Raw genomic sequence first — 7,548 nt, forward strand, 5'->3', positions numbered from 1 at the left:
GGATGTAAGTCTTACATCATTTTTTTCTTCAAAATGGACCAGAAATATTATTCATTGAAATTTGCCTCAAACTTTAGGTTATTTTGGATATAAATTCTATGAAGATTATTCTTTTAAAATGGCCTGAAAATGCGATGTTTTCCATCAATATTTTCATAAATCATAGATTTCTAAGTTTCTTGTTGTTGTTGTTGTTGTTGTTATTGTTTGATAGTTTTCAAGTCCTGACACAGTAAATTAAATACTATTTAGATCAGGATAGCTACCAGTGGGGGAAAAAAGTACAAATAGATTTATACCATATATCCCAATATAAATAGTTCTCAGTATCTCAAAATGTCTTTACTAAGGGAATTAATATCTCTGAATATCTGTGAGACTGAACATTTATTTTAATGAGAGTCCTTTATATGTTATTAACACATAATATCTCTTCTTTGGCTTGAGACTAGAGTTTCTTTCATTTTTCTAGAGCCTGGTATTGTTTTCTCACATTAATTCAGCAGTATTGAACACCTAGTTCATGAAAATATTTATATACTCAAAAACTATCCAAGAGTGTCTCTGGTTCTGAACTTCCTATCATTTTTTTTCACTTCTGTTTTTAAGAAAATGACACTTCTACTTGCTGTAAACAGGATAAAACTTAGCCATGCAACAGTGATGTCAGTGAAAATGGTAAAATAGGGAATTCTAAACTCTGCTCCTCCCCAAAAGCAAAGAATAAGTTGGCAAAAACTGTGAGAATCAATTTTCTTCAGAGCTCTGGAATCCATATATATATATTAAACTTATATATATATAACTTAAGTTTAATATATAACAAGTTTAATATATATATGTGTGTGTGTGTGTGTGTGTGTGTGTGTGTGTGTATGTATATATAACTTAAGTTTAATATATTAAACTTAAAACAAGGAGGGGAATGCTAAATGAAGAATGAAGCTGTTGGACTTTGGTAAGAGAGTGCTGTGGCATTATAGCTTATCTACCTAACATCTCCCATCCCCAGCTCAGCAGCAGCCATGAAGACAGCAGTTCATCCATATTTTGGGTGAGGGTTGTTGGTACCAGAGGAAACAATGTGGATCTTTTCCCCAATAAATTGTGGTTGTGTGATTCATCTGGTGACTCCTTGAAGGATTAACTCAAGGTTTTGCCTTTGTTTCACTTAACTTGGACTTTCCCCAGGGCAGAAGCAGATTCTCAAGTGGCATTTATTGAAAGCATTTAAAGGTAAATGTATTAATCTCAGCCACCTGAGGCAAGAGATAACAGAGGGGAAAACAATAGCCAAAATGTCTGAGAAGGAAGAGGTTAGGATACTTGGGGGTAGGGGGGAATAGGGGCTTTAAAAGGTCTACACATACACCAGGAAATCTAGATGGCCACCTACATGCTTATGGCTGGACATAAGCTCATAAAAGACCTGAAAAGACCCTAATCTTTCACCTTTGGCCAACTTTAAGGCTACACAGAGGAATAAAGGCTAAGGCAGCGTTTTAGACAGCGTGTCTAAACACTGGAGTGCCTCACATAACCAACCTACAAAATGAAAGTATTTTGTATTTTTGGCTCTAGGTGTTTAAGGAGATCTCTGTCAAGTCATTAGCTGACCATTAAGCTAACAGAACAGAGACTTTGGCTACAGAGAATACAGGCTTTACAAAAATGGTTTAGAAAAGTCACTAAAGAAACAACTTACAACAAGCAGAAACAACAAGGCCTGGGAGAGGGCAGAATCTGATTTCTAGAGTTGCCACACTGTAGTAATCAAAATTTTCAGTTTTCAACAAAAAGTTATGAAGCATGCAAAGAAACAAGAAATTATGAACAATTCACAGGGAAAAAAGAAATTAATAGAGACTGTCCCCAAGACACCCCAGACATTGGACTTACTAGATCAAGACTTTAAATCAACTGTATTAAAATATGCTCAGAGAGCTAAAGGAAATCTAAATAAAGAAATAAAACCAGGAGAATAAAGTGTCACCAAATAGAAAATATCAATGAAGAAATAGAAATTACAAGAAGGAAACTAACAAATTCTAGAGCTGAAAAGTACAATAATTGAAATGAAAAATCAGAGGGATTCACAGCAGAAAAAGAATCAGTAAACTTTAAGGTAGTTCAAATGAGATTATCAAATACGAGAAGCAGGGAAAAAAAAAGAGTGAATAAAAATGAGCCTTAGAGAACAATGGGACACCATTACACATACCAACATATACAAAATAGGAGTTCCAGAAGAAGAGAGAAGGGCAGAGAAAATGTTAGAAGAAATAATGACCCCAAATCTCCCAAATGTGGTGAAATACATGAAATTACACAGTCAAGAAGCTCAATGAACTCCAGGTAAGATAAATGCAGAGATCCACACCAAGACACATAATAGTCAAACTGTCAAAAGAAAAAGGAAAGCAGCAAAAGAAAAGAGACTTGTCACATACAAGAAATCCTCAATAAGATTAACAGCTGATTTTTCATTAGATAGTAATGTCAGAAGACGGTAGGATAGTAAATTTAAGGTGCTGAAAAAAAAAAGGTCAACCAAGAATTCTATATCTGACAGGATTAAAGGAGAAATTAAGATTTTTTTCAGATAAACTAAGGGAATTTGTCACCAGTAGACCTAGCCTACAAGAAATTCTAGAGGCTGAAATGAAAGGACACTAGACAGAATCTTGAAGCCATGTAAGTAAATAAGTAAATAAATAAAGCCAGAAAGGCAGCTGTTAAGTATGAAATCAATTTTATTGTATTTTTATCAGTATTGTATTATTATTATTGTATTTTTGGCATGTAAGTCTTCTTTCCCCCCATGTGATTTAAAAGACATATGCATAAACAATAATTAGAAACCCGTGTTAATGAGCACACAATGTATAAAGATGTAATTGGTGTCAATAACAACATAAAGGGGGATGAAATTGTATAGGAGCAGAATTTTTGTATATTATTTAAGTTGGTATTAATTCAAACTATAATTGCTTGTTATAAATTTAAGACGATAATTATAATTTTCAGGGTAACAAAATAAAATAACTAGAAAAAACATACAGAAATACATCCTGTACATATATAAATATGTATATACAAAACATACATTTTGAGAAGGAATCAAAATGGTACACTTTAAAAATAAATGCAAAAGAAGGCAACATTGGAAGAATTGGGAATAAAAGTATATGAGCTATATAGAAAATAAATACCAAAATTGATGGATTGGAAGAATCAACATAATTAAAATGACCATATTACCCAAAGCAATATACAGATTTCTGCAATCCCCATCAAATTCCCAATGGCATTTTTTAAAGAACTAGAACAAAAAATCATCAGATTTGTATGGAATCACAAAAGACCCCTAAAAGCCAAAGCAATCCTAAGAAAAAAGAACAGTGCTGGAGGTATCACACTCCCTGACTTCAGCTTATACTACAGGGCAACAATAATCAAAACAGCATGGTACTGGCACAGAAACAGATACATGGACCAATGGAATAGAGTCGAGAACCCAGAAATAAACCCACATAAATATGGACAGATAATTTTTGACAAAGAAGCAAAAAACATACAATGCAGAAAAGACAGCCTCTTCAATAAATGGTGCTGGCAGAATTGGAAAGCCACGTGCAAAAGAATGAAACTGGACTGCTATCTGTCTCCATGTACCAAAATTAATTCAAAATGGATCAAAGACTTAAGCATAAGACCTGAAACAATAAACTGCATAGAAGAAAACATAGGTACTAAACTTATGGACCTTCGGTTCAAAGAGAGTTTTATGAATTTGACTCCAAAGGCAAGGGAAGTAAAAGTTGAAATAAATTAATGGGACTATATCAAACTTAAAAGCTTCTGCACAGCAAAAGAAACCATCGACAAAATAAAGAGGCAACCAACTGAATGGGAGAAGATTTTTGCAAACAGCGCCTCCGATAAGGGGCTAATATCCAAAATATACAAAGAACTCATACAACTCAACAACAAAAAAACAACCCAATTGAAAAATGGGCAGAGGACCTGAAGAGACATTTCTCCAAAGAGGACATACAAATGGCAAATAGACATATGAAAAAATGCTCAACATCACTAATCATCAGAGAAATGCAAATAAAAACCACAATGAGCTAGCACCTCACCTCAGTTAGAATGGCTATCATCAGCAAGACAAATAGTAACAAGTGTTGGAGAGGCTGTGGAGAAAAAGGAACCTTCATACACTGTTGGTGGGAATGCAGACTGGTGCAGCCGCTATGGAAGGCAGTGTGGAGATTCCTCAAAAAATTACGAATAGAATTACCGTACGACCCAGCAATCCCTCTCCTGGGTATCTACCCAAAAAATCTGAAAACATTTATCCATAAAGACACGTGTGCTCCAATGTTCGTTGCAGCTTTGTTTACGGTGGCCAAGACATGGAAACAACCAAAATGTCCTTTGATAGATGAATGGATAAAGAAGTTGTGGTATATATACGCAATAGAATACTATTTGGCGGTAAGAAAAGATGAAATAGGACCATTTGTGACAACATGGATGGATCTTGGGATTATAATGCTAAGCGAAATATGTCAGACAGAAAAAGCAGAGAACCATATGATTTCACTGATGTGTCGTATATAAACCAAAAACAACAAAAGAAGAAGACAAATAAATGAGAAACAGAAACTCATAGACACAGATAATAGTTTAGTGGTTATCAGAGGGTAAGGGGAGAGGGGGTGGTAGATGAGGGTAAAGGGGATCAAATATATGGTGATGGAAGGAGAACTGACTCTGGGTGGTGAACACACAATAGGATTTATAGATGATGTAATACAGAATTATACACCTGAAATCTATGTAACTTTACTAACAGTTGTCACCCCAATAAACTTTAATTTTTTAAAAAAAGTGTATGTCAACAAATTAATCTAGATGAAATGGACAAATTGCTAGAAACACACAAATTACAAAAACTTAATCATGAATAAATAGAAAATCTGAACAGACCAATAACGAGTAAGGAGGTTGAATTGGTAATCTTTCTAAAAAGATAATCCCAGGACCAGATGACTTCACTGATGAATTCTACCAAACACTTAAAGAAGAACTAACGCCAATCCTTCTCAAACTCTTCCAAATATTAGAAGAGGAGGGAACACTTTTTAACTCATTCTATGATACTAGTATTACCCTAATAGCAAGTGTAACAAAGATGTCACAAGAAAAGTCTACTACAGACCAATATCCTTTATAGGTATAGATGTAAAATTCCTCAAAAAAATACTAGCAACTGAATCCAGCAGCATCTTAAAAGTTACACCATAACTGAATGGGTTCCTGGTTCAACATCTGGAGATCAATGTATGTCGCGTCCCGCACTACGAGGGTTGTGGGGAGCGAGGAGGGTGGCGCAGGGTTAAGAAAAGACAGTAGTCAATAATAGATTATAAGCAGGGCCAAGGGACCCCCAGTCTCAAGGACTGGATGCCCTGAATCAGGGCCTATGCACTAGCTTTTATTAGTTAGGTGGGGAAGTAAAGGAAATAAAGCTTGTCAATCTCAAGATCTGAGAATCCCACACATCATAATAGGAAACTGATTAAAGCCAATCACCCTTGCCTGCAGGCAACAGAACCATAAGTCTCTGGATGTCTGTACTTCCCCAAGGGACAAAACCTATATGCATATGAATTGATGGAGAGCACATCACTGTATCACTTCCCTTGCACGCTTTGGGAAGGTGAAATGCAGCCACAGAGGCAGAGGCTTTCTTTAGCCTGGGGAAGGTGGGGTGGTGTGCCCACCTCTATGAACCCCGTGGGTTCTCCTGTTGGTCCCCACTTGACTGCGCCTGGCTTGAGTTGTCCCCCCGTGGGGAATCTTACTCATCATTGGCTGACCAGCCATCTTTTGGGGGCCAAACAGGGAGACATGAGGCACAAGCACAAAGGCAAAGCAAAATCCCTGAAAACATCCATCTCACAGGCTCGCCTTTCTTTAGGGGCAGGTACAAGAATACAGACAGGTAGGCTGCTGCATGGCAACACTATAATATAAAACACTATAAATGTAAAACACTATATTAATGGAATGAAGGGGGGAAAATACATTCCATTTATACGAAATATTTAGAACAGGCAAATCCATAAAGACAGAAAGCAGTTTAGTATTTGTCAGAGAATGGGAATGACTGCTCCCCATTAATGATACAGCGTTGCTCTGTGGGGTGATAAAAATGTTCTGGAATTAGATATGATGGTTGCAAAATAATGTGAATGTGCTAAAAGCCATTAAATTGTATACTTTAAAATTTTGAAATGCTAAATTTTTTATTATGTAAATCTTATAAATAAAAAGCTTAGCCATCCAAATCCTGTAATTGGTGGAAGAATAGAATAACAACAGCAAAAAAAATCTAGGGCCATGTATTTACTGTTTTGGTGCCACAAAAATATTTCAGAACTAAAATTACTAATATAAAACAAAGCTTACTCATTTGATAAAATTCCTAAGGCAGCAACAATATTTCAATTGTTTTCTTAAATTTTCTAAACAAATTCTTAGAAATAAATCAAATGAGAAAGAGAAATCATTCTGAAAAATAAGAGTTTTTGCTTTATTTGTGGCTCACAGTTGATTGTTTGGAATTGTTAAATCCTCTAAGTGGGTTTTTTTTTCTCTCTCTCTCTCTTTGTATCCTTATTCTATAAGCTTTTTTCTATTTAAAAAAAAAATTTAGACTTTTTTTATTATGGTAACTTTGGTTAATAACATATGAATTTCAGGTGTACCACATGATAATTTAGTATCTGTATACTCAATTGCATGCTCACCACCCAAAGTCTAACTTCCTTCTGCTACCATATATGTGATGAAGTGCTTATTTATTAACCCATAAAATGTGAAAGCATCCACTCAGGAGCAGGTGTAGCTGTGCTGGCAAGCCAGCCAGAATGAGTGGCTGGTATTGTAATATAAATTTGGGGGAGACTTTCTTAGGAGAAGCAAATCTTTGCATTCTAATCCCTGTTCTCAAGCTACATACAATGTTATAGAGAGGAACAGTGCCACTCTCATGGAACACTGAGGCAATCCACAGGTAAGGGCTCATTTCTACGACCCAATCTCTTGTGCCACTGGTAGAACAAAGGTGATGCTTTCACAGAGAAGAGGTGTAGTCAAGAAAGTTTCATTAAGAGGGGTAGTACTTTAGGCAGAAATCAAGCAATGATGAAAAGGATTTGGGAAGTCAGAAGAGTGAAAGAAGAATTCAGGAAAAGCAAAGTAGAATTTTTAGGTATAAAATATCAGCTATAGATAAGAATCCACAAAAAGACTTGTTTGCCAGGATTTTAGGACATGTGTTAGGGAAATAAGAGAAATACATTGTTAATAATGGTCAGGTCAAGTTATGGAGGTCTTCAAAAGCCAGACTGAAGAGTCTAGAATTGGAATTATGAAGGAGGGAGACAAGGAAGAGAGAGAGAGAGGAGAGAAGAAAAAGAAAGAAAAGATAGATGATAGAGAGAAAGGGTTCCAGTGTCAGAAAGAGAGGTC

Source organism: Rhinolophus sinicus, linkage group LG13 (genome assembly GCF_036562045.2).
Source record: "Rhinolophus sinicus isolate RSC01 linkage group LG13, ASM3656204v1, whole genome shotgun sequence".
Classification (NCBI taxonomy): Eukaryota; Metazoa; Chordata; class Mammalia; order Chiroptera; family Rhinolophidae; genus Rhinolophus; species Rhinolophus sinicus.